Source organism: Bos javanicus, chromosome 5 (assembly GCF_032452875.1).
Source record: "Bos javanicus breed banteng chromosome 5, ARS-OSU_banteng_1.0, whole genome shotgun sequence".
Lineage (NCBI taxonomy): Eukaryota > Metazoa > Chordata > Mammalia > Artiodactyla > Bovidae > Bos > Bos javanicus.
In genome coordinates, this window is record NC_083872.1 from 67,410,738 (window position 1) to 67,438,729 (window position 27,992).

General features: G+C 41.5%; 1 long non-coding RNA gene across 1 annotated transcript; it reads right to left on the bottom strand.

Moving 5' to 3' along the window:
• On the bottom strand, positions 1-27,862 carry LOC133247817 (uncharacterized). Its single transcript, XR_009736514.1, has 4 exons — positions 27,660-27,862; positions 20,176-20,245; positions 18,659-18,702; positions 1-3,112 (listed from the first exon to the last, which is right to left on the bottom strand). It is a non-coding gene; the product is annotated as an uncharacterized LOC133247817 (long non-coding RNA).
• Between the last annotated feature and the right edge of the window lie 130 nt (positions 27,863-27,992).

Sequence of the window (27,992 nt, forward strand, 5' to 3'; positions counted from 1 at the left end):
TAGTTTTTATTGAATGTTTCTTGTAGGCAAGTCACTGTGGTAGTTTGGGTTAATCCATTATCTAAATGAATCCTCATAATTCTCAGTTCAGTTCAGTCGCTCAGTCATGTCTGACTCTTTGTGACCCCATGGACTGCAGTACACCAGGCATCCCTGTCCATCACCAACTCCCAAAGCTTGCTCAAACTCATGTCCATTGAGTCGGTGATGCCATCCAACTATCTCATCCTCTGTCATCCTCTTCTCCTTCTGCTGTCAATCTTTTCCAGCATCAGGATGTTTTCAAATGAGTCAGTTCTTCGCATCAGGTGGCCAAAGTATTGGAGTTTCAGCTCAGCATCAGTCCTTCCAATAAATATTCTGGACTGATTTCCTTTAGGATGGACTGGTTGGATCTCCTTGCAATCCAAGGGACTCTCAAGAGTCTTCTCCAACACCACAGTTCAAAAGCATTTGTTCTTTGGCACTCAGCTTTCTTTATAGTCCAACTCTCACATCCATATATGACTACTGGAAAAACCATAGCTCTGACTAGATGGACCTTTGTTGGCAAAGTAATGTCTCTGCTTGTCAATATGCTACCTAAGTTGGTCATAACTTTTCTCCCAAGGAGCAAGTGTCTTTTAATTTCATGGCTGCCATCACCATCTACAGTGATCTTGGAGCCCCCCAAAATAGTCTCTCACTGTTTCCATTGTTTCCCCATCTATTTGCCATGAAGTGATGGGACCGGATGCCATGATCTTTGTTTTTTGAATGTTGAGTTTTAAGCCAACTTTTTCACTCTCCTCTTTCACTTTCATCAAGAGGTTCTTTAGTTCTTCTTCACTTTCTGCCATAAGGGTAGTGTCATCTGCGTAAATGAGGTTATTTGTATTTCTCCTGGCAATCTTGACTCCAGCTTGTGCTTTACCCAGCGTGGCATTTGCATGATGTACTCTGCATGTAAGTTAAATAAGCAGGGTGACAGTAGACAGCCTTGACATATTCCTTTCCAAATTTGGAACCAGTCTGTTGTTTCATGTCCATTTCTAACTGTTGCTTCTTGACCTGCATACAGATTTCTCAGGAGGCGGGTAAGGTGGTCTGGTATTCCCATCTCTTTCAGAATTTTCCACAGTTTGTTGTGATCCACACAGTCAAAGGCTTTGGCATAGTTAATAAAGCAGAAGTAGATGTTTTTCTGGGACTCTCTTCTTTTTTGATGATCCAACAGGTGTTGGCAATTTATCTCTGGTTCCTCTGCCTTTTCAATATCCAGCTTGAACATCTGGAAGTTCATGGCTCACGTACTGTTAAAGCCTCGCTTGGAGAAATTCTATGATGTACACTGTTTTATTCTTCCCTTTTTGAAGCAGAATTACAGCAAGGCAGATTCACTGGCCTTTCCCAAGTACACACACTTTCTGAAAGGCAACCAACTGGTGCCTGCTATGAATCAAAGAAGGGGATTTCCAGGTGGTGCTAGTGGTAAAGAATGCCACCTGCCAACACAGGGCACCTGGGTTTGATCCCACAGTCAGGAAGATCCCCTGGAGTAGAAAATAATAACCTACTCCAGTATTCTTGCCTGGGAAATTCCATGGAGAGAGGAGCCTGGTGGGCTACAGTCCACGAGGCTGCAAAGAGTTGAACATGACTGAGCACATGAATCGAAGAAGCTGGGATATTGGATGGGGTCAATGTGAGTCAAAGTTTTTGTTTCTTCACAGTAGATTCCCTGAGGGATCACCAATATTAGAGCACCTATTTTTTAATGTACAATATGATAAATATAATTAACACTACTATATGTTACATATGAAAGCTGTTACAGTAAATCCTAAAGCATTTTCATGAGAAGGAAAAAGTTTTCCTTTTTATTTTAATTTTTATTAGCATATAGTTGCTTTACAATGTTGTGTTAGTTTCTACTATTCAGCAAAGTGAATCAGCTATATGTATACATTTTTTGTTGCCCAACTGTTTGCAACCCCATGGACTGCAGCATGCCATATATCCCCTCTTTTTTGGATTTCCTTCCCTTTATGTCACCACAGAGCACTGAGTAGAGTTCCCTGTGCTATAGAGTAGGTTCTCATTAGTTGTTTGTTGTATATATAGTAGTGTATATACGTTCATCCCAATCTCCCAGTTTGTCCCATCCCCCCTTTTCCCTGTTGGTTTGGTATCCATATGTTTGTTCTCTACCTCTGTGTCTCTATTTCTGCTTTGTAAATAAAATTGTCTATAAAAATTTTTTCCAGAGCACCTATTTCTAATGTAAAATGCTGGAATAGTCAGAATATGGTTGGACCAATACCTGATTATATCTGAATTTTCCTCTACTGGACTGACCCATCATATTTTTTTTTTCATCATCACCACTTTTTTGGTCCAGAAAATCATCCGAGATTACAGTTTAGAAATCTTAACCTGTATATGTAGACTTTATCTGCATCAGTTAGATCATCTGAAGGAAGAGTATCTTTCAAAGTGATTAGTACTGGCAGGCAACCAGATGGCTTCACCAGTGAATTAATTCAAACATTGATGTATGGCAAAACCAATGCAATATTATAAAGTAATCAGCCTCCAATTAAAATAAATAAATTTTAAAAAAGAAAAAAAAGAATGAAATAATACCAAGCTTGAACAAACTCTTCCAAAGAACAGAAAAAGGCAGCATACTTGTTAACACTTTAGGAGGCCAGTTCAGTTCAGTTCAGTCGCTCAGTTCAGTTCGTGTTCGACTCTTTGCGATCCCATGAACCACAGCACGCCAGGCCTCCCTGTCCATCACCAACTCACGGAGTTCACTCAAACTCATGTCCATCGAGTCGGTGATGCCATCCAGCCATCTCATCCTCTGTCGTCCCCTTCTCTTCCTGCCCCCAATCCCTCCCAGCATCAGAGTCTTTTCCAATGAGTCAACTCTTTGCATGAGGTGGCCAAAGTATTGGAGTTTCAGCTTTTGCATCAGTCCTTCCAATGAATACCCAGAACTGATCTCCTTTAGAATGGACAGGTTGGATCTCCTTGCAGTCCAAGGGACTCTCAAGAGTCTTCTCCAACACCACAGTTCAAAAGCATCAATTCTTCCACACTCAGTGAATAACTTCAATTATATAGGCTGACATGAATATTTTAAGAAAGAAAAGTTAGATTAATATATTTCATTTTAAAAGATACAAAACTTAAAACATATTAGGCTGAACTATACAAACTGTCATCGTAGGTCAAACATTGTCAAATGTTAGCCACTTCATATGGTTCAAACTAGCATTAGCAAATTGGATCTAGCTATCTTTAAGAGTAGCTTCACAATCAACTGAGTTAGAAAAAATTGATATATTTCACACATTAAAAAAAGGAAAAAAATACTGAAAAAACATTTGATAAGATTTAACAGCCATTTGCATGGAGTCAGACACGACTGAAGTGACTTAGCAGCAGCAGCAGCAGCAGCAGCCACTTATGAAAACAATTGTTGGCAAACTAGCTATAGATGTATTACTTAATAAAGAATATTGTGGTGGGCAAAATCTTAGATGATCCCCAAGATTTCCACCCAATGAGGTGTATTTTCTGTATAATTCCCTCTCCCTGAGTGTGAGCAGAACATGTAAATATGATGGGATATCATTTGTGATTAAGTTGCTAATCAGTTAATGTTGAGTTAATCAAAAGACAGATTATCTAAATGGGCCTGACCTAATCAGGTGAGCCATAGAGAGTAACATGGAGACTCCCATTACCACATGTAAAATAGATAGCCAACGGGAACTTGCTGTATGGCTCAGGAAACTCAAACAGCGGCTCTGTATCAACCTAGAGTGGTGGGATGGGGAGGGAGACGGGAGGGAGTTTCAAAAGGGAGGGGATATATGTATACATATGGCTGATTCATGTTGATGTTTGACAGAAAACAACAAAATTCTGTAAAGCAATTATCCTTCAATAAAAAATAAATTAATTAAACACACACACAAGGACTGGAATCTTTCTGAAGCCAGATTTACTGTAAAGGAGATGTAGCAACAGAAAACCAGCTCAAATACGTATTTAAAAAAACCCCAGGAACCATCATTCTCAATGACAAATATTGAAAACTTTCTCCTGAGATCAGGAATCCCCACTTGCACTGTTTCTATTCAATACTATACTAGCTGTCCTAGAAAGTGCACAAAACAAGCAAACAAAATTAAAAGGAAAAGGACTGAAAAGGAATGGATAAAATTGACATTGTTGACAGATTACCTAATGGTGGACTTAGAATATCCAAAAGAATCTACAAACTTTTAGAACTGACAAATAAATATAGCAAGGTTGCTAGATACAAGGAAGGTCAATATACAACAAAAGTTTTATTTTTATACAACACAAAAACTGTGTTTTGTGTCTAGTAATCAACAAAATGTAGAAAATAAAACTTATAACTCACAATAGCACCAAAATAATCAAATATAATAAACACCAAAATATAAAGAAAGATGTGTAAGCCTTTTATACTAAAAGCTAAAAAATATTAATGAAATAATTATGAAAATATTAATGAAATAATTATGAAAATATTAATGAAATATGAGAAATAAAAAGATTTAAATAAATGGAGAGACATATCATGTTCATGAATTGGCTCAATGTTGTGAACATATCAGCTCCCCACAAATTAATCTATATACCTACTGCAGTTTCAATATAAGTTCCAGCAGTGCTATGGATTAAATGTTATGTTTCCCCAGATTTACATGCTGAAATTCTGATCCCCCACTGCTGTAAAGGTATTAGAACTTGGGGCCTTTGGGAGATAATTAGGTCACGTAGGTGGAGCCCTCATGAATTGTGAAATGAAAAAGTGAAAGTGAAAGTCGCTTAGTCGTGTCCGACTCTTTGTGACCCCATAATCTATACAGTTCTGTCTGTGGAATTCTCTAGGCCAGAATACTGCAGTGGGTAGCCTATCCCTTCTCCAGTGGATCTTTCTGACCCGGGAATTGAACTAGGGTCTCCTGCATTGCAGGCAGATTCTTCACCAACTGAGCTATGAGGCAAGCCTGTATCAGTGTCCTTATAAGAAGACGGATAAGCTCTCTCTCTCTCTCTCTCCCTCTTTCTGTCTATACCATGTGAGAATGCAACATGAAGAAGGCTGACTACCGACCAGAAAGAAGGCCCTCATCAGACACTTGAACTGCAGCCCCTTGATCTTAGATGTCCCAGCTTTCAGAACTGTGAGCAATAAATTCTTGTTGTTCAATCTACCCAGTCTATGGCCATTTGTTACAGAGCCTGGAGGTGACTGAGATATGTCATAATCCCACTCATTTATTTTTGCTTTTATTGTTTGTGCTTTTGACGTCACATCCAAAGTCAATTCCCAGATCACTATCAAGGAACTTTTCCTCTATGTTTTTTTTTCTAGGAGTTTCACAGCTTTGGATCTTACAATTAAGTCTTTAATACCTTCTGAGTGAATTTTTGTGTAGTCTAAGGTCTAATTACTTTGCATCTGAATATCCAGTTTTCCCAATAGCATTTATCTCAGAAATCTCAGAAAAATGATGTCGATAAAAGAATCCAGACATACGAGCTCATGCTCCAAGATTTCATTTATGTAAAAAGTACAAAACAAGCAAAAATCTCCTGCAGGGTATCTTGCCTGGAGTATTCCACTCCCGTATTCTTGCCTGGAGAATCCCATGGACAGAGGAGTCTGGTGGGCTACAGTCCATGGGGGTCACAAAGAGTTGGACATAACTGAAGCAACTCAGCACCTCTGTTCATTAGACTAGTGCTTATTGCCTTTCAGGCAGGTCAAATCTGAAAAATCATTGTTTCCAGATCAGCTCAAACATTTCAATGACTAGTCCACATAGTTTCTTTTGACATTAAAAAATGTAATTTTTTCAATCCAGCCACAAAATGTAACTGATGTATGATTCTATTCTATTATTATTCTATAATATTTTATATTTTATTCTATAATATATATTAATATTATATTATTCTGTAATCTATTGGGTTGGTCAGAAAGTTCATTCAGGTTTTTCCATAAGATGTCATGGAAAAATCCAAACAAAATTTTCAGCCAACTCAATATAATGTTATAGGTCAGGATGGTGGTCACATTTGGGGGTGGTGGTGACAAGATATGGCTAAGAAGTGGAGCAAGGCTTCTGAGGTGCTGGAATGTTCTTTCTCAGTGTGGGTGCTGATGACACAAGTGGGTTCTGATTGTAAAAGTGTACTGAGCCTTCTGCTCCTATGTGTACTTTTCTGTGTTAACATTACACTCCAATAAAAGTAAAATTAAAAGGTAATTTGTTCAATTGTTTGTCAATAAGTGATTTACATAAAAATTAATATACATCTAAGTGGTGTGGAAATTTAGAAATCATCATTTTACAAATTTGTGTCCTTTAAAAATTTTTGTATCCATCAGTGTACCATGTGTACCCCAAAATTTGCTTGATTATGTTCTTTTTTAATTTCCACTGTATTTTGTTCCAAAAAAGGGTATCAGGAAATAAGAAAAATGTCTCTTCATTCTGGTGACAAGATGTCAATCAAAAATAGAAGCTACCATTTTTTGAATGTCTAGTACATGTCACAATTGTAGCTTGTGTTGTCTCTAATTACTCAACATCTGGTGAGACGAGTTTTGTTATTCCTTTTTGCAGATGAGCTAACTGAGGCTCAGAGACATAAAAGAATTTGACCAAGGCCACACTTATTTTTAAACTCAGGTTTGTTTCATTTCCAAACCTGTTCCTTTTTGCACCACATCATGCCGTCCATGTGTCTGCTTCTTAGGACAATGCCAGCTTTCTGAAATATGCCATATGAACAGTCTACCTGCTGCCCATGAGCAATGGAATCTGGAGACCGGGGACTCATTTGCCTCCATTTCCATTTCTAGTAAATCCAGACACCATGGACTTCCTACCTTAGTCTTCCTGAGTCAATGTTCCTCCTATTTAGAGAGAGCTCAGACCACCATGATCATATGTTTCAATTTCAGTTTTTGGTTTCTAAAAATAAAAAGAGGATCCATGGTCTAGATATTCTAAAGCTGAGTTTTTTCATCAAATGCAGCAAATAAAATACTGAGACGTGAGTTGAGGGGTGGTGGTTTATATAGTTTTGTCTAAGTTATGAGAAAAAATAGTCTTGCATCAAGGCTCCAAACAGGAAACACAGATTGTATTTTAATCACCATGCGGAACCCCGTGTAAGACTTTAAACCTTCCTGGAGAAAAAAGAAAGAATATTACATCTGCTTATAAGAAGATAAGGAAATAAAGCTACTTATACTAGGCTTTTAAGAAAAAATGTACATAGAGACCAAAATTAGGCTGATGTGATTGCTTTACAGAGCAGCTTCTCTTTCTTGTCTCACATTTCACCTTAACTCTTCTCCATCAGTCACATTGCTACTACTTGAGCTTCAGTGGTACATACAGGAGTTCCTGGGCAGATGCTAAGGATGATGCAGGGATCAATTTAGTCCTTCATCAAAAATCCACTGGGTGCCTGCCATATACCAGAAATGCTATGTAGAATAGGATGCTTAGGATAACCTGGTGAGTCAGATTTTTTTCCTGCCTTTAAGAAGCTTTAGTTTTGTCACTAAAGGGCTAGGGATTCAACGTCCTCACCACCACCCCAGAACTGGCCTGGATCTATAGACTACTCCCAGAACCACTGGTTTTACTTGAAACAAGTCAGTGGAGGCTGAACCTGCTTTGGTTCTCCCCACTCCTCAAGGTTTTATTTAACAAGTCATCTGCCTTCTGCAACAGACACTGTTTCAATCTCCCTCCATGGCCAGGTTCATACTTTCCTTTTTAACTTTCCCATTTGTCCACATGCTATGTTCATGGCATCTTCCGATTGTATACTAGGACCATGTGTGTGTCTGTGTGCGTGCTCAGACACACACATGTGCATCTTCTCCCTGACCAGAGCCTCCCAATCTTCTGAAGGCATAAACCTTGCTTTCAGACATGCTTTGAATGTCTTATTTGGTCAGTTTTGCTTAAGAAGTACTGTTGATCAACTGACTAACTGGTTGAAAGACTTGGAGCCCACCTGTCCTGCATAGCAGACAGGTTGGCTAATCCAAACCAGTTTCTCTGGGATGAGGCCACCTGAGGTGAAGCAACAGGGCACTGCTGGCCAGCATGTCCACCTCGTGGGGTTTGACATGTTATCAGATGCCAAAGTTTGCCCAGGGTGAATAACAGCAGGCACTGGGGTTCACTTATTACAGTTACTTCCATGAGAGAAAGTAGCCAGAGAGCATTAAATAAAAATGCAACCTTGGGTCCTTCCCAGAATCTAACATGATATACAAAATTCCCAAGGTCTACAACAAAGTAGAATGGAATAATTCCTGTAACCATAGGGAAATGTGCAGAATTCTTATGAGTAGAACTGTCCAGTGTCCTCCATTCCCATCCTTCTTTTCCTATAAAAAATGTCTAGATTTTCTATAAGTCAGTGGGAAAGGTTTATAGGGGATTACCCTTTAGGATAAAGGCTTCCCTTGTGGCTCAGTGGTAAAGAATCCACCTGCAGTGAAGAAGACGCAGGAGATGCAGGTTTGATTCCTGGGTCGAGAAGATGCCCTGAAGGAGGGCATGGCAACCCTCTCCATTATTCTTGCCTGGAGAATCCCATGGACAGAGGAGCCTGGTGGGTTACAGTCCATAGGGTTGCAAACAGTCAGATGTGACTGAGCACGCATGCACACCCTGTAGGATAAACTAATTGTTCTCAAAAACAATTTTCTCCAGATAAAGCAAAGAATAATCAGTAGTGGGGCTCGAGGTTATCATTGCAAGGTATGAGGGTAACTTTCCAAAGAAGAGGCCACGTGGCAACTGCAAACACAACTCTCCATATTTAAGTATAAGTTCCTTTGCTGCATAGGCACTAGATGGTCAAGCACCCCAAACCCTAGCTGAACCCCAGCCCACATCTCCCCAGGCAGTTAGACTCCTACCCCACTAGTCTTGAAATCCCAGAGGATTTCCTCCTCTGTGGGAGAGCAAAATCCTAGACTCAAGTAAACTGTGACTTGGATGAGGCAGCATATCCAGTTATGTCAACATAGCCCGGTGGCTAAAAGTCAGATTGCCTCATTTTGTTCTGGACACACTGTAAGTGTTTGAATCCTGGCTCCACCACTCATTAAACTGTTACACTGTGGGATAACCTGCTTAACTTTAGTTTCCTCAGCAATAATATGGCCATGGTAATCCTCGCAGGGCTATGTGCAAGACTGAACTAGATGGCCCGTGGGAGATATGATGTGGCACATGGGAGTGCTTGGCCAGTTTTTATCTGTCCCACTCCACTGGGTCTCAGACTCAACAGGTGTGATGAAGACCATCCCCTACCAAGGGGAGGCAGGTTTCCCTCTCTTGCCATTGATAGATTCCCATTCACAGGGCTCTCTGTGAAGTTCTCCATCTCTCATAGACTGTCTCCACTTCCTACACTGAATCCCAAACGAGAAGAGGGATCTTCAGTTCAGTTCAGTTCAATCACTCAGTCATGTCCGACTCTTTGCAACCCCATGAATTGCAGCACGCCAGGCCTCCCTGTCCATCACCAACTCCCAGAGTTCACCCAAACTCTTGTCCATCCAGTCGGTGATGCCATCCAGCCACCCCATCCTTTGTCATCTCCTTCTCCTCCTGCCCCCAATCCCTCCCAGCATCAGAATCTTTTCCAGTGACTCAACTCTTCGCATGAGGTGGCCAAAGTACTGGAGTTTCAGCTTCAGCATCATTCCCTCAAAGAACACCCAGGACTGATCTCCTTTAGAATGTACTGGTTGGATCTCCTTGCAGTCCAAGGGACTCTCAAGAAGCTTCTCCAACACCACAGTTCAAAAGCATCAATTCTTTGGCACTCAGCTTTCTTCACAGTCCAGCTCACATCCATACATGACCACTGGAAAAACCATAGCCTTGACTAGACAGATCTTTGTTTGCAAAGTAATGTCTCTGCTTTTGAATATGCTATCTATGTTGGTCATAACTTTCCTTCCAAGAGTAAGCGTCTTTGAATTTCATGGCTGCAATCACCATCTGCAGTGATTTTGGAACCCCCAAAAAATAAAGTCTGACACTGTTTCCCCATCTATTTCCCATGAAGCAATGGGACCAGATGCCATGATCTTCGTTTTCTGAATATTGAGCTCTAAGCCAACGTTTTCACTCTCCACTTTCACTTTCATCAAGAGGCTGTTTAGTTCCTCTTCACTTTCTGCCATAAGGGTGGTGTCATCTGTGTATCTGAGGTTATTGATATTTCTCCCAGCAATCTTGATTCCAGTTTGTACTTCTTCCAGCCCAGCATTTCTCATGATGTACTCTGCATAGAAGTTAAAGAAGCAGGGTGACAATATACAGCCTTGACATACTCCTTTTCCTATTTGGAACCAGTCTGTTGTTCCATGTCCAGTTCTAACTGTTGCTTCCTGACCAGCATATAGGTTTCTCAAGAGGCAGGTCAGGTGGTCTGGTATTCCCATCTCTTTCAGAATTTTCCACAGTTTATTGTGATCCACACAGTCAAAGGCTTTGGCATAGTCAATAAAGTAGAAATAGATGTTTTTCTGGAACTTCCTTGCTTTTTCCATGATCCAACAGATGTTGGCAGTTTGATCTCTGGTTCCTCTGCCTTTTCTAAAACCAGCTTGCCAGTCCAGGTTCGATGCACAATACTGGATGCTTGGGGCTAGTGCACTGGGACGACCCAGAGGGATGGTATGGGGAGGGAGGAGGGAGGAGGGTTCAGGATGGGGAACACATGTATACCTGTGGCGGATTCATTTTGATATTTGGCAAAACTAATACAATTTGTAAAGTTTAAAAATAAAATAAAATTTTAAAAAAATAAATAAAACCAGCTTGAACGTCTGGAAGTTCACGGTTCATGTACTGCTGAAGCCTGGCTTGGAGAATTCTGAGCATTACTTTACTAGCATGTGAGATGAGTGCAATTGTGTGGTAGTTTGAGCATTCTTTGGCATTGCCTTTCTTTGGGATTGGAATAAAAACGGACCTTTTCCAGTCCTGTGGCCACTGCTGAGTTTTCCAAATTTGCTGACATACTGAGTGCAGCACTTTCACAGCATCATCTTTCAGGATTTGGTCTTAAGACCTCCAAATTGGAGAATCTTATGACCCTCCAAGCATTGTGAAGGCTTACTTGGAGATATGTCCTTTTGAAATAATTCCAGGGGAAATAGCCTTCACATGAATGTGTTCAAAGCAAGTTCTGCCAAATGTTGGTTCTGTGAGGTCTCATCAAGTAAAACCTTCTGTAGTTAAATACATGTTTAAAGGACTAGTACCATATCTCTTGGAGATTCTGCATTCATGCTTAGTTGCTCAGCCCTGTCTAACTGTCTGTGGCCCAGTGGACTGTAGCCCACCAACCTCCTCCGTCCATGACATGTTCTCATGTGCATCAATATATGAAAAGCGTGTAAAGATCATGAAGAAACTGACTTGGTTTCATCTCATTCAATGTTTCTACTATTTATTTTATTACAAACCTGTTGTTAATATTTTGGAACTGAGGTTCTTAGGAAAGCACAGTAGAAATGGTGGGAGATGTCAAAAACAATAATAAATGATGCTACCAGCAGCAGTCACCATTACTTTGTCCTACATTCTCAGAAAAATATTTTAAACACTCTACATAGTCTTGTCCACAGTTAAGTTCTCCTTTCCCAAAATCACCTTACCTGGCTGCATAACTGAGGTCTTACAGACTCTGGGATTGTTACCTAGATCCTGTCATAGAGATGACCTGTTTGTGAAAAACTTTCTGTGGTTATTAAACACACACAGCTTGATTTTGATTTTTTTCATAAGAGAGTTTATCTTCCTTAGAACACAGATCATTCAACTCCATTCTATACCAATATGTTTTCTCCTCTCACTCCCTCTTTGTGTAGTAATCTACTCTAGAATCTGTTCCCACAGGTTTGGGGAAGGAAAAAAAAGCCCCCAGCCCCCCCCCTTCCCCTTTGCCTTCCAATGCCCCCGAGCAGCTGGTAGGGTTTATTGCTCTTCCCCGACATTGGCTTCATTCTATACACAGAGTAAGATTGATTATCCTCATTCAAAAACGTGAAGATCCAGCATGCGCCTTTGTCCTGCGTCCCCTGAGAGTGAACTGGCATCAGCAGCACGCCGTAAAGAAGCAGCACTTTGGGGGCCGGGAGCTTGACAGCAACAGTATGGAGCAGGCGCACAGAAGCCACACCACCACCCCCTGTCCTTGTCAGCCTCTACCTTGAGCTGCCCCTTCACCAGAGAAGAGCATGGACAAAGGAGGCTGGTCCAGTCCTCCTGCGGAGACTGCCTGACAGTGCTGGCCAGGTGGAAGCTGTAACCAGAGCAGAAATGGCCTTTCATCCAAACGCACCATCACTTACAATCCAGGGCTGCACTGATGTTGAGCAAGATGTGCTCTGTGTGTGCATATGTTTGCACACACATGTGCACACAATGCACACAGTGTCTGCCTGAGAGGCCCCCAAGGCAGGTTACACAAACCTGGCACACGACAAGGTTCTCGCCAGGCTCTCATTTTTCATTTCACCAGTTGGGCTGAAATAAAAACTCAGAGCCCCCCCCCAGTATTGAACCACCATTCCAGAGCCAGCCAAGGTTTGGAACATAAAGAGAGCTGAACAAACCAGCGTGTAGGCAACCCCAGGGAAAGTAATTGTTCTTCTTAGCAGCCCGGCTGCTTCTCTGCTTAGCATCTGAACAAGTTAATTTGGAAACATGGCCTTCTGGAAAGAAATGGCACTCATCTCAGCATCCGATGGATTCATGGGGAGAAATGCCCTTTCGCCAGGTAGAAACAGTAAATTATATTTGAAATCCATTTCTATTGAAGGGAAAAAAAAAAATCTTCACTTTCCCAGGAACCACTCTTTTGGCCTGATGGCAAGATTTAACCATGGCTGTCCAACTTCAGGGGTCACTTTTGTGCTCACACCGGTGTTTGGCAACCAGGGTAAGAATTTTACTAATCAAACCAGAAGCAGTTTAATTAAATACAAATTCACATAAAGACGTTTGCCCTTTGCTAATCTTGGGCTTCAAGGAACTAATCTCAGCAGCATCTAAATCAGATAAATCGGCTAAATTGATCCTGCTCCTTAGAAAGGGTGCTTCATCTAGATCCAATCAACAGCAGATTGATGTGTGATGTGAGATGAGGGGAAGGAATCAGGCCATCCACTGATTCTGGGATGGGAGTCAGACTTCAAGGAGCAAAAACACCTCTGTTTCATGTTGGCTTTGTTCCCCGCTGAACTCTGGGGCTGCTGAATTGTGGCGCCAGGACTGCCTTTTCTTCTGGACAGAGGGAGAGACAGCAGTGGGCTCAGAGAGGAAGAGCTGGAGAAATATGATCTAGACATTGTGTCTTTTTGTTCTGTCCAGTTTTGCAAGTCTGCATTTGACCTTCCATCCCCTATTAATTAGGACCTGCTGTTTCTGGCACTGAGCTAGATGTTTCCCAAATCATTTTTCATACCATACACCGGAAAGTCAACTAAAAAGTAACACGGGATAGGTGTCCCTGGGAGTAAATCCTATCTCACAAGGATTAGCTGTGTGACTTGGGACAAGTCAGTTCAGCTCTCTGAACCCCAGTTCTCTCATCTGTAAGATCAAAAGAGTGATAGCCACAGTGAAAGATTAACTGTGATAAACCTTAAAAAAACAAAACAAAACAAAACCACGTCACACAGCTATCACTCTCATTCCCATTTTACAGATGGGAATGTGGGTCAGACAAGATGAACTGTCTCAGACCTCACTGCAAGTAAGTCACAGAGTTGGGGGATACAAATTAATGAAGCATACTTTCAAGAAATTGAGGAGTTGGGAAACAGAAATAAATGCTAGAAAGGGAAGTTTAAAAGTTATTAGAGAAACAATGGTATGCAAGTTTGATAAGATTTCAGATTGTGAGACCAACAAGAGAGAGAAGAAAAAAACAAAGATTAAGTCTTGGGGCCCATCTGTGCCTCAGGCTGGGAAAAAGAGGCAGGAATCCCCTTTCTCCTTCCTATCATTGATATCTTGGGGCTGAGGAATGCACCTGATTGCAGGTGAGTTACTCGGTAGGCCTCAGATGACAAAGGAAGCCCAATGCGAGGGACACAGAAAAGGGAAGGTGGTAGGGAAAACTCAGGGAGGAAATTCAAACAACCTCAAAAGCACTATAGGAAATTCAAAAGCACTATAGGATCCTAAAATAATGAAAAGTCTTATTTGGGTGACCAGAAAGAATTATGTAGGGCACAAGCTAGGGAAGAATGGAAAGTCAAAAGATGAAGATCAAGTTCAGTATCTTTCTAAGAATAGGCATCATCCACTCATTCCTTTCAGTTCAGTTCAGTCACTCAGTCGTGTCCAACTCTTTGCGACCCCATGGACTGCAGCACGCTAGGCTTCCCTGTCCATCACCAATTCCCGGAGCTTGCTCAAATTCATGTCCACCGAGTTGGTGATACCATCCAACCATTCATTCTTTTCTTCTTTCCCAAATTTTAGGCAGGAGGATGCTACTCAATTTCATGAATAAATAGATCTCCTGCCTTCAAGGATGTCTCAGTCTGCAATCACAGGAAAAAGAGAAGAGAGCCATGTGAAAGAGGGGAAGTAGGGGGCCTGAGGAGGTGATAGGGTGGAAGTAACAGAGCAGAGGAAGTCTGGTTCGTGGGTAAGTGACGAAGTACTTAAATGACAAGGTGATGCCAGGAAGTTGACAGAATGAGCCAAAGATGAGTAACCCACAGTTTTAAGGACAGTAGTGATGACAACAGCAATTCTATTTTCAGAGCTCTTATTTCCTTTTTGTCTGTTTAACTTTCCTACCTACAAATATGCCTCATTTATTCCTCAAATGTTAATATGTAGTATATGACATTCCCCCTTTATTTATGGATGAGGAAACAAAGGCTCAGAGTAGCAAAGTTTCAGTCTCTAATCCGTAAGTTTGGGACAAGATATTTCACTGCAGTGTCATGTAGCAAACCCACAAAGTCTTCTTCCAGCACCACTTTATTCCTAATAAACCAGATCCAGATTTTATTGGCTTGTATCAAGGATATCTACAAAATCTTCACAGTAGCTTTGGTGTTCAGAGGTTTTTGTTTTTTTTTTTTCCTGGAATTTTATCCAAAGAAAGAACATGGTGTAATAACCCAATTCAAAAGCTAACATCAATCTCCTTTTGTGCTGAGAATCTGAATTTCATCAAATGGATCTCTTGAACCCATTCCTTATGAGTTAATAATTAAAGTTCCCACTGCACAACCTCCATGGGTGTGTTTGTTTGTATTGCCTAATAATTGGCATCCAAAGACAGTTTACTGCACCCCCCCCAAAAAAAAAGGCTTTGAAGTGTGTGTCCTCTTCTTTCCAGGAACAAAATGGTCCTTTGAGAAAATTAGCACCACCATGGCTGTAGAGCTAATCCAGTCTAATCCAGTTCTTCAATTATGGACTGAACCTCAAGTACCAACCAGTTGAATGATTTGCTGAGAGTGGTGAGAGCATTTTATTCAAATTCACGTGTCAGTATTTTTGTATTTTATGGGCATTTATATGTCCTTTATGTAAAATTATGAACTATAGTCTATCAGGAATTATCTAGTTTAATGCCCTCATTTTATAAATGAGGAAACAGAGGCACAGAGCAAAGTGATAAATCTGATCATCACTGGTTTACGGGGAACCAGTGAGAGAGCTGAAATCCCGGTCTCCCAACTCCCTCCTTGGACATTTTGCATAGACAGTGCTTCTCTCAATACAGTCCATGGACAACATCATGTGTTAAAGAAAATCTGCCTCCCATTTCTGGACTTGCTAAATCATGATTTCTGGTAGTAGCTCAGAAATCTCAAAGCCTATGCCTGAGGACCCCTGGCATGTAGACATTGCCATTTTTAAAATGCAGATTTGATTGTCTAGTGCTATGATAAGACAATGTTGACTTTCCCCTTGTATCTAAGACCTTCATGAAGAAAGCAAAGATCCCTTATAAACTTTCATTAGATTTTTTCACTGTGGGTTTGTTTTTTTTTTTTTTTTGCCTCTGTACATAAGTAAATGACAGCCCCCTCCAGTATCCTTGCTTGAAAAATACAGAGGAGTCTGGTGGGCTATAGTCCATGGGGTTGCAAAGAGTTGGAAAGGACTGAGCAACTGAGCACTCATGCATGCACCTTCCATTAAGTCAGTGTTCCCTTCCCTCCTTGAAGCTCTTTTTCTGTGCCAAGAAAAGGCAGGCAGAGGTGGGCAACATCAGCACCTCACTTTTCCTGCCTTCTGACTACTGTTGGCTCCTTCTCCACTTTGGCCTCCTGCTCAATTTTCTCTCAATGAACCTGTTTGGTTCATTGCAGGAACTCCCTAAAGAGTCCTACTTTTTACTCATATTGTGCCTATTCTAAATATTTACAAATTTGGGAAGAGAATGAAAAGAGATGATGAATTTGAGTCAAGAGAACATTCTACACACATTTTCAAATGTGCTAGGCAAAGCATTGCATCTACTTGTCCCATATCAATGAGATTATGAATCCAGACTAGAGGTTGGCTGTCCAGATTTTCAGATCACTGTCCATGTCTAGACTTGAAAAAACGCTATTCCTTTTAGAGTCAATTTCTAATAAGAAGACTGCTAACTCAGCTTTACCAGAATCCCCACACTTGATGTCTGGTCACCTTTGATTTCTGATCAAGTTCCTTATCCTCCACCAACCCCCAGATCACCCTGATCAGCATGTCTGATCACTCTGGCCTGCCTTTAGCAAGCATCTTGTTAGGTCAGGTTTATCAGAATCCTCCCTTACCTGTGGTGTTTCCTCTTAGTAATTCCACACCCACTGGCTCTTCTCCTACCCTGGCTCCTTGGCCTTATTGTATTTGGAGTTAAATCCAATCTCTCTCCCCTAACACAAAATTTCATTGTATTAAGTAGCTCCTCTTCAAGAAAGTTTTCTTTATCATTCTTTTAAAGTGTCATGAATAATTTTTTCCTTAACAATATAATCTCTATAAATGGTCTATCTGTGGTTCCCTTGGTTTTTCTAAAATTGGTGGGGCAAAACTCAAAGTCACCCTGATCCCAAATCACAAAGAAAATGTATACTCCATTTATGTGCTAGCTCACTATTCAATATTACACCTATTAAACCATAATGAAACGACAGTTCAATATTGCAAAGCCCATGCTGGCCAAAAATTGGTGAACTAGATGTTTTAAAATACAAATGCCCTAAAAATTGAGTGCCTGTTTTCACCACAATGAGAATAAAGCTCCAGGTGTTTACGTGGCCTAGACCGCCATAGAGAGTGGAGTAAAGTTCAAGAATCCAGAGTTTTAGAATCCAACAGGAAAAAAATGGAATCATTCCTACTTCTATTCCACTTTCAGTCTTCTCACACAGATCATGAGAACTGTGATCCATCTAATGGATAATTGCACAACTCTTCAGGTTTCATTGGATGTACGATCATGAGAAAGAGACAGTGTTTATTAGCTGACTCTGCCCTAGAGGGGGCTTCCCTCATAGCTCAGTCGGTAAAGAATCTGCCTGCAGTGCAGCAGACACAGGTTCGATCCCTGAGTCAGGAAGAGTCCCTGAAGAAGGAAATGGCAACTCACTCCAGTATCCTTTCCTGGAAATCCCATGGACAGAGAAGCCTGGTGGGCTGCAGTCTATGGGGTCACAAAGAGTTGGGCATGACTGGACAACTAACACTGCTACTTCTGCCCTAGAATATCTTTTCAATGCTGATCCCTGGCAAGGTGACCAAACACCATGACCCAAGCCAAGTAGATGATTAAGTCAGACAGCTAATAAGTACATACTGAGACTCCAGGCAGGACAAAGTAGCCAGGATAACTACAGTTAGCATGTGACCACCTTAGATCAGCATGCTGGACATTGATGATCTGCTACTACTTAACCTGCTTACCACCATTCCACATGCCAGATGCCTGATGTCCTGCTGTCTCTATCAGCCATCATGGCATATCTCTTTCTCTCCTTCCTTGCTGCCATGTTGTACTTCCCCCCAGCTCATTCATTCAATATAAGCTATTGAAAATGCTGGTTGATGGTTTCACTGTTTTCTCCCCTATTGGTTGATACAGAGACCAGGAAAATATTTTCAAATATACACTATATAAGAAACGGCTAAGCACATGTATTTTAAAGTCAGACTACCCACATTCCTGGTGGGCCTCTCTGGTGGCTCAGATGGTAAAGAATCTGCCTGCAATGCAGGAGAGCTGGGTTTGATCCCTGGGTCAGGAAGATCCCCTGAAGAAGGGAATGGCTACCCACTCCTGTATTCTTTCCAGGAGAATTCCATGGACAGAGAAGCCTGTCAGGCTATAGTCCATGGGGTTGCAAAGAGTCAGATATGACTGAGAAACTAATACACAAAATGTAACACCCAATTTCCTAGACCTAATTCTGTGATTTACTCCTTTCTATCCCTAAGACCTTGGGGAAGTTGCTTAGTTTCACCAGGCCTTAGTTTATCATCTTTAAAAGAGAGAAAATAAGAATTATGTTTTAGGTTTGTTGTGTAAATGAGATAGGGCTTACCTCATAGCTCAGTTGGTAAAGAATCCACCTGCAATCCAGGAGACCTGGTAAAATGAGATAATACACATAAAGGTTTAGCATAGAGAATTCAGCGAATTCTCATTAAGTAGTAAGGCCCCCATTCAGAACTCTTGAGCTGTTCTATGGTTTTACATGTGTCATTGAGCTCTTTTTAAAAATTAATTATTTTTATTTTTGGTTGTGCTGGGTCTTCTTTGCTTTGCATGGGCTTGTCTCTAATTGTGGCAAGTGGGGGCTACTCCTCATTACGGTGCACAGGTTTCTCACTGTGGTGGCTTCTCTTACTGGAGCATAGGCTGTAGGTGCACAGGGTTCAGTAGTTGTGGCACAGGGGCTTAGTTGCCCTGTGGCATGTGGCATCTTCCCAGAACAGGGATTGAACCCATGTCCCGGGCAGGTGGATTCTTATCCATTCTACCACCAAGGAAGTCTTCGCTGAACTCTTATAACAACTTTCTATGGTATCATGATCATCCATATTTTGCAATGAGGAAGCTGAAGCACAGACAGGTATACAACAAGCCTAAGATCCTAAAGCCAGTAATGGCAGGACCGGGATTCGAAGCCAGGCTGTTTGGTTTCCAGTATTCTTGCCTAGAGAGTCCCTTGGACAGAGGAGCCTGGCAGGCTACCCGCCCACGGGGTCGCAAGAGTTGGACACGACGTAGCAACTAAACCACCACAAAGAAAGAAGCAGGATGCTCTCCAAAATCTAAAGCATGTGAGGATTTTGACCAAAATTAACCCTGAGGTGCCTGCCTACAGCTACCCAAGGAAAAAGGAAAACCAATCCCTTTTCCACACATTATCCTTTCTGACTCCAGATTTCTGAAGAACTGAAGAAAGGTAAGGACCCCAAAGGACTTAGAACTATCTGGATAATTTTCACAAAGTTTTAGAAATAGAAAAGCAGTTCTATTTAATAAAAGGGAGAAAGAAACAGCTTTCAAAGCATAAAAATTGCCACCATGAGCCTTCCAGGGATGCACTTAGAAACCCTGCTGAAAAACTGACTTTCTTGTATAAGCAATCGGATAATAAGACTCCTTTAAGAAGCCCAGAATAGTTAAATTCATCACCATAATTTAATTGTACAGGTTATTAAAGAGCAGTTCGCCTCCCCTCTTTCTCCGGCGCTGCTTCTGTGTATTAAACTCAGACTAATCAAATTGGGAGATTCCAAGAGTACTGTATTAGTCATCCCCATTCCTTTTAATTTGTTTAATGGCCTCCTCTGTGTGTGTTTTCTGACTGGCTGGACATCGCTTAGCCTTACCATGACATGTAAGTAAAGAATGGATAGGAAAACTTCTGCAGAAAAGAATAAAACGTGCCTCCATTCTAAACTTACATCTGATGTTTGAGTAATTCATGGGACGTGGCCTGCAAGCAATGGCGCTTATTATTTCTGCTGAGCGGTCTCCAGACACAGGAGAAGAGAGAGGGCGAAGAAAGGAAGGAAGGAAGAAAAAAAAGGAGTCTGAATTTACACTCACCGCTTCAAAAGCCCTTTTGTACTCAGCCAAGTTCTCCCAGTTGAAGATGCCCGATTTGCCAAAAAGTCGCCTGCAAGAAAGCACGCAACACAACAAAAGTATAAAATAGTCCATTAAAGGACTCTTTTTCTGCCCACCCCCACCTTGTTTTAATTTTTCTTTTACATGAAAGACATATTTTTAGAGAGTGGCACTTAGTACTCAACAATGCTGGCTGGGATTAGCAAAGATTCACCTCGTTAGTGAAGCTTTGAGCACCAGTGGTCTCTTTGGATCGATTGTCTTTTCACCTGGCTCAGGCCACCAAGTCACGGTGAACTAAGAATAGGGGTTATTTAGCATGTAGCACCCGTCGGAGAGCAGCCTCTCCGAGCGGTGGTCTGAGGGGAGTGAGAATGGCTGTCTTGTTTGGGTGGTTGTTTTTAGCTGTTTTTACACATTCAGACTTTCTGCCATTCAGCCAGGGAGGCCACGTGTCCAAAACCTGAAAGGGGCTAGCGCTTTAGAACAACTTGGTTTAACTTGCCATTTCCTATGGAGGACAGTTTAGGCAATTTTCCAACCAATTGTGAAAACTGAATGTTTTTAAATGTTTACATTTTTACACAGATGCTAAAACCTTTGCATAGGTTGCGGGGTGGGGGAGCAGGTAGGGAAGCAGGAGAAAGTCAGAATCAACAAAGAGTGATTGGTAACTTCTTCCATCGCAGGCTGCCTGGACACCTGCTGAAAAGTCACAAGTCTAGTGAAGTCACTGGTTCAATGTGTTGGTTTCCATGATGCCAACTGGCTGACTTTTCCAATGAACTGCCCAGTTGTTTGGCATTTTTTAGGAACAACTCTGGATCAATTTGAATTATTTAGAAGCAAGTATCCCATTGGTGGGTGATCAAAGCCTGTGTTTTCTTTTTATTTCCTTCCTGGGCACCTGCTGTTTTGTCTGTTTTAATACTGATTAGTACAATCAACCTTGGGAAGGGTAGTTCAGTTTACTTCAACAAATATTTTATTGAACATCTGTCATACCAAGCACACTGCTAGCTTCTGGAGATAGAAAGATAAAATGTGGTGCTTGCTATCATCCACAATTTGGGGATTTAATGGGAGACAGATGTGTTTTCAAAGCACTGCCACCAAAAGAAACCCAGAGTGGTTTGAAACTACTGGGGAGGAGCCTTTGGTGCAATCTGGGCTCCCAGGAACAGCTTCAAGGAGGTGAAGACTGGGTGAGGTTTTAAAGGATATGGAGGGGGCTTCCCTGGTGGCTCAGTGGTGAAGAATCTGCCTGCCATTGTTCTAGGAACACTGGTTTGATTCCTGGTCTGGGAAGATCCCACATACCACAGCGCAACTAAGCCCATGTGCCCCAACTACTGAGCCTGTATCTCTAGAGCCTAGGAGCAGCAACTACTGAAACCCTCATGTTCTAGAGCCCGGGCATCACATCAAGAGGAGCCACTGTAATGAGAAGCCAGTGTACCGCAACCAGAGAAAAGCCCTTGCAGCAATGAAGATCCAGCAGAGCCAAAAACAAATAAATAATTTTTTAAAAAGACACTAGGGCTATTAGACTGCCTCTAAGATCCCAAGTTTAAAAAATAAATAAATAAAGGATATGGGGGAATAAACCAGCTAACAAAGAAGGAGAAAGGAATTCCAGAAAGAAGGAATCACACATGGCGAGGAAAAGATGCATGCAATAGTGTTGATGGGTTTTTAAGAGACTTGTAAATGAGGCATTTTGTTATCTGGAAGTTACCAGCTGAATAGGGATTAGTTATCTGATTGACCCATCCTAGCTTAGGGCAAAGCTGCAAAGAAACAGATATGAAATAGGTAACTGTTGTGTGAAATATCAATAACCTCAGATATGCAGATGACACCACCCTTAAGGCAGAAAGCTAAGAAGAACTAGAAAGCCTTTTTATGAAAGTGACAGAGGAGCCTGAAAAAGTTGGCTTAAAACTCAACATTCACAAAACTAAGATCATGGCACCTGGTCCCATCACTTCATGGCAAATAGATGAGGAAATGGTGACAGACTTTATTTTGGGGCTCCAAAATCACTGCAGATGGTGACTGCAGCCATGAAATTAAGACATTCCTTGGGAGAAAAGCTATGACTAACCTAGACAGCATATTAAAAAGCAGAGACATTACTTTACCAACAAAGGTCTGTCTAGTCAAAGCTATGGTTTTTCCAGTAGTCATGTATGGATATGAGAGTTGGACTATAAAGAAAGCTGAGCACCAAAGAATTGATGCTTTTTAACTTTGGTGTTGGAGAAGACTCTAGAGAGTCCCTTGGCCCTCAAGGAGATCCAACCAGTCAATCCTAAAGGAAATCAGTCCTGAATATTCATTGGAAGGACTAATGCTGAAGCTGAAATTCCAATACTTTGGCCACCTGATGCGAACAACTGACTCATTGGAAAAGACCCCGATGCTGGGAAACATTGAAGGTGGGAGGAGAAGGGAACGACAGAGAATGAGATGGTTGGATGGCATCACCAACTCAATGCACATGAGTTTGAGTAGGCTCTGGGAGTTAGTGATGGACAGGGAGCCTTGGCGTGCTGCAGTCCATAGAGTTGCAAAGTCAGATACAATTGAGCAACTGAACTGAATGAAGTGTTCTGTGTTAGTTGCTCAGTCATGTCTGACTCTGTGACCCAGACTGTGGCCTGTGAGGCTCCTTTGTCCATGGGATTCTCCAGACTAGAATACTGGAGTGGGTAGCCATGCCCTTCTAGAAAGGATCTTCCCAACCCAGAGATCGAACCTCGGTCTCCTGCTTTGCCGGCAAATTCTTTACCATCTGAACCACCAGGGAAGCCCATGAAACAGGTAAACTCTGCAGAATTGTATAAGAAGGGTTGAGCAGGAATGGTAAGGTCAAGAGAACCAATTCTACACGGTTCTACCCTAGCGTTAATTTCACTGGTGAAGGATTGCTTAAGCCAAGCAGTGTTCCCACTAAACTGGTTCAGGCATAGGCACTTAATCCAAATAGATTAAGTGAGAAAAAAGGATACATTTCTCAGAGTTTTGGGGAATGAGAATCTTCCTTTCATTCACTTAATTTAGTGGTAATTTGATGTGTGGTTGGGAAACACAGCAGCTATGTTGCTACTATGACAGACATTAAATTCCTGTCATACTGCTTGGTGTCTCTGTTTCTTTTCTTTTGCTAAGTCTATCTTGAATTTCCTTTGGAAATCAATCCCTTTCATCTGTGTGTCTTGAGTGGAATCAATCTCATCTTCAGCTTCAGGTAGATTGAGTTAGGTTTTCTGTCCCTTGCCAAAATAGACTTCTAATTAATACACAGAACAAAGGATAGAGTAAGAAATATAAAGAAAAGGCAGGGGTTAATGCACAAAGTGCAGCCACTTGCTTCAGGTAGCGTTACTGATCTAGCTCTAAACTTTTCAGCAGCCAGCTCAAAGAGAGAAATATAGGCAGTTGTTGCTACAGACTAAATGTTTATATCCACCCCCATTCATATGTTGAAATCCTATTCTCTAATATTATAGTATCTGGAGGTGGGGTCTTCAGAAGGTGATTAGGTCTTAAGAGTGAAGCTCTCATGAATGGGAGGGCTGTCCCTTTATAAAATATATATACTGTCCTTATAAAATTAAAAGATGACCCAGAGAGCTCTTTTTCCTTTTCCATCTGTAAGGACATATCAAGAAAATAGCTGTCTATGAACCAAGACATGAACCCTCATGTCCTGGATTTTCCAGCACCTTCCCAGCCCCTAGATCAAAATTATGAGAAATTTCTGTTGTTTATAAGCCACCCAGTCTATGAGATTCTGTTATAGCAGCCAGAATGAACTAAGACAGTTATTTTCAAAGTTCATAATGTCTATTGATTAAAACAATCCAGATGCTTAGAAAAAGGACAACTATTCTTAGAAATAGGAATCTAAAAGAAATTTCTCCCATGGGCCATTTGATGTGGTGGCAAACAATAGTCTCAGTAAATATCCTTACAATAAATAAAATTAATACTTATGCTTTTTTGATTTTTCATAACCTCTGTTAGTGTAAGCTGAAGACTTTATAACCAAATATAATAATTTAGGAAAAGTAACTCTACTGGAGTCTAAAACCACAGAATCTGGAAATCTAGATTTTTGCAGCGTTGGATTAATCCAGTGAAAATTTTCTGTTTCTCCTGAGTAACAATTTCCTGTAGAGCCCTAGGAGGGTCCTAGTGACCTCAGAGCCCCTTTGAGGCTTGCAAAAATCTGTGTCTTCCCAGACCTACTTCAGTTAAGAGTCTCTGCTTGGATCTCCACTTTCCAAAAAAAAGAAAAAAGATTTTTACTAATGAGTTTTTAAACAAATGAACAAAATCCTTTCAAGAACTAATGAGTTGGATAAATTTATTGTCTACTTATTTTTCAGATCTGTCCCTATAAGAAGCATTGCTTCTGTCTAAGATTTTATAAGTGTAGACGAATTGGAGATCATGAATCCTGAAAATACCCAGAGGGCACCTAGTTTCTGTCTGGTCAAGAGAAGACCCTAGGTCTCAACAGTTGAGTTTCTTTGGAAAATCTGGAAAGAAAAAACTGCATGTGCTTCACTCAGCCCTTCCATTCTTCTTTTTCAAAGAGGACTGTCCAAAGGAAATTCTTTGCTCATCCACACCATCAGTCTTATTCTAGTTATCCTTGCCCTAACTCTAATGTGGAGAGTATTGCTTATATCTGGGGTATAAATCTTGGGTTCAACCAACAGGCTTAGCTGTGTCAAACTGAACTACTTACTCCCTTCAACATAGCCTCCTCAGTAATAAAGGACTAACAGTAACAACCCAGCCCTAACAAAGTCAGTCCCTGGAGAAGAAAATGCAACCCACTTCAGTATTCTTGCCTTTCCGTGGACAGAGGAGCCTGGTGGGCTACAGTCAATGGGGTCACAAAAGAGTAGCACACAACTTAGCAATTAAGCCAAACATAGTAAGTGGGGATTAAACAATTCATTCATAGGATATGCAGTCAACTAATGGAGAAGGCAATGTCACCCCACTCCAGTACTCTTGCCTAGAAAATCCCAGGGATGGAGGAGCCTGGTGGGCTGCAGTCCATGGGGTCATGACTGAGCAACTTCACTTTCACTTTTCACTTTCATGCATTGGAGAAGGAAATGGCAACCCATTCCAGTGTTCTTGCCTGGAGAATCCCAGGGATGGTGGAGCCTGGTGGGCTGCCATCTATGGGGTCGCACAGAGTTGGACTCTACTGAAGTGACTTAGCAGCAGCAGCAGCAATGATGATATTGATGGAATAATATGCACAGGTGAGCCTAAGCAGCTAGCTGGCAGTCTTGCTGTTCCAGTGCGTGATCTAAATCTATCCTAGCATCACATCACTGAGCGTGATGGAGTCAAGATTTTGTGACTGGCTGGGAGTTCCAGGATGGTGGCAGCGACTTTAGATTCTCCCAGATTTTCAGCACCTGTTTTTATATTTTGACTCTGGGATATTGGTCCAGGAGAATACTAGTGATATGGAGAGCCATCCTTCAATTCCTTTCTCAAAATGAGGTTTCCAGAAGTTTCCTCACCTGGCTTTGCCCTTCTCTCCACAGTTCCCCCTGCAATTTGAGAAAGGAGTCTGGACAGGAAGAAAGTGAAGTTGCTCAGTCGTGCCTGACTCTTTGTAACACCATGAACTGTAACCTGCCAGACTCCTCTGTCCATAGGATTCTCCAGGCAAGAATACTGGCATGGGTTGCCATTTCCTTCTTCAGGGGATCTTCCTGACCTGGGAGAACTTTCCAAAATGCTATCCTACATTATCACAGGACATATTGTTACAGGATTTTTTTTTTTACTATATTTAGTATATTTGAATATATTTACTATATTTAGTATATTTGAATATTACTATATTCAACTGCTTTATTTATTCAATTTGGTTCAGAACCAAGGGAGTAAAAAAACAATATTTACTGGGCCCCTGTGAAGACTATTAAGAAAAAGTTGATTTCTAGCTGTGATTAAAGTCAGTTTAACCTTATCAAAACTTCTGGAGATGAGCAGTTAAAGCTCATAATGACTTTAAAAAGGACTTCCTCTTTTAATTAGTGGTTTGATAACATCCTTTCCTGAAACTGAAGTTGAAATTTCACTTTTCAGATGGAACCCCTACCTGAGACAAGGACACACGAATGGGAAATTACCAATAATGATACTGCAGCACAATGATAAGTTGAGTTTTCCAAACATAAGAAATCCCCATGTTAAGTAGTACAGATCAGATCAGATCAGATCAGTCGCTCAATCGTGTCCGACTCTTTGCGACCCCAAGAATCGCAGCACGCCAGGCTTCCCTGTCCATCACCAACTCCTGGAGTTCACTGAGACTCATGTCCATCAAGTCAGCGATGCCATCCAGCCATCTCATCCTCTGTCGTCCCCTTCTCCTCCTGCCCCCAATCCCTCCCAGCATCAGAGTCTTTTCCAATGAGTCAACTCTTCGCATGAGGTGGCCAAAGTACTGGAGTTTCAGCTTTAGCATCATTCCTTCCAAAGAAATCCCAGGGCTGATCTCCTTCAGAATGGACTGGTTGGATCTCCTTGCAGTCCAAGGGACTCTCAAGAGTCTTCTCCAACACCGCAGTTCAAAAGCATCAATTCTTCGGCGCTCAGCCTTCTTCACAGTCCAACTCTCACATCCATACATGACCACAGGAAAAACCATAGCCTTGACTAGACGAACCTCTGTTGGCAAAGTAATGTCTCTCCTTTTGAATATGCTATCTAGGTTAGTCATAACTTTCCTTCCAAGGAGTAAGCGTCTTTTAATTTCATGGCTGCAGTCACCATCTGTAGTGATTTTGGAGCCCAGAAAAATAAAACCTGACACTGTTTCCACTGTTTCTCCATCTATTTCCCATGAAGTGGTGGGATCGGATGCCATGGTCTTCGTTTTCTTAATGTTCAGCTTTAAGCCAACTTTTTCACTCTACTCTTTCACTTTCATCAAGAGGCTTTTGAATTCCTCTTCACTTTCTGCCATAAGGGTGGTGTCATCTGCATATCTGAGGTTATTGATATTTCTCCCGGCAATCTTGATTCCAGTTTGTGTTTCTTCCAGTCCAGCATTTCTCATGATGTACTCTGCATATAAGCTAAATAAACAGGGTGACAACATACAGCCTTGACGAACTCCTTTTCCTATTTGGAACCAGTCTGTTGTTCCACGTCCAGTTCTAACTGTTGCTTCCTGACCTGCACAGGATAGTGACAAAAGGAAGGGCATGGTTGCTTGATATCCTTGACTCTTGACCTTGTTGTTATAGCACAGATAAGAGTAACAAAATGTCTACTGAAAATTGAGATGTACCCCTAGGAAAGATGAGCACCAACTTTTTAGGCCAGAGGGGTAGGGGGCAGAGAGCAGAAAGTTATTTTTGGTAGAAAGGATATAGGTGGGGGAAAGGCCACCCTCAGGACCAGCTCACCTTCCTGCTAGAAGCTACAGCATCAGTGATAACGAATCACTCCTTCAGTTGGCAAAAGCAGCCAGATGCACAACTCCAACGTGAAGGCATAGCTTCAGCCTCCACCATCTTAAATTCATGCCTGCATTCTTGGCCCTGAGAGATGCACAGAGGAAAAGGAAATTAGCAATTTGGAATACGTTAGGGTCAAATGGCCTCACTAACATCTGATGGGATAGGTCTCTATGGAACTGCTGGGAGCCACTGCCCCGAGTGACACAGGTCTTAAAAGGTTATGGGTAGACCCTATAAAACTCTCAACTTCCTTAAATAATCCCATTATAAAGCCATCAG